The sequence below is a fragment of the Penaeus monodon genome, chromosome 29, assembly GCF_015228065.2.
Source record: "Penaeus monodon isolate SGIC_2016 chromosome 29, NSTDA_Pmon_1, whole genome shotgun sequence".
NCBI classification, from domain to species: domain Eukaryota; kingdom Metazoa; phylum Arthropoda; class Malacostraca; order Decapoda; family Penaeidae; genus Penaeus; species Penaeus monodon.
In genome coordinates, this window is record NC_051414.1 from 38,555,856 (window position 1) to 38,556,083 (window position 228).

The following is a 228-nucleotide window of genomic DNA, read 5'->3' on the forward strand; positions in this document are numbered from 1 at the left end:
GATGCTGCCAAACTTAATATTTTTATACTTGTTTTTAATTGGTATTTTGAAAATATATAATGTATGCTTATTAGGAGATTGTAAAAATATGTGCACTGAGTACACTTGATAATCATTATAAGAGTTGACATGTAATCCTAGTAATACTGACATAAATATAGTGATGGTTATCAATGAAGGTTAACCCAAGGGTGCCGGGTGGTTTCCTCATACGAAAGCCCTCTCTCC

The 228-nt window shown here is 32.9% G+C and overlaps 1 protein-coding gene across 1 annotated transcript in view; it reads left to right on the forward strand.

Annotated features, from left to right (window-relative positions):
• The window catches only part of LOC119592246 (sarcolemmal membrane-associated protein-like), a gene marked incomplete in the record, with an annotated part of 84,028 nt that overhangs the window by 75,353 nt on the left and 8,447 nt on the right, over nucleotides 1–228 (forward strand).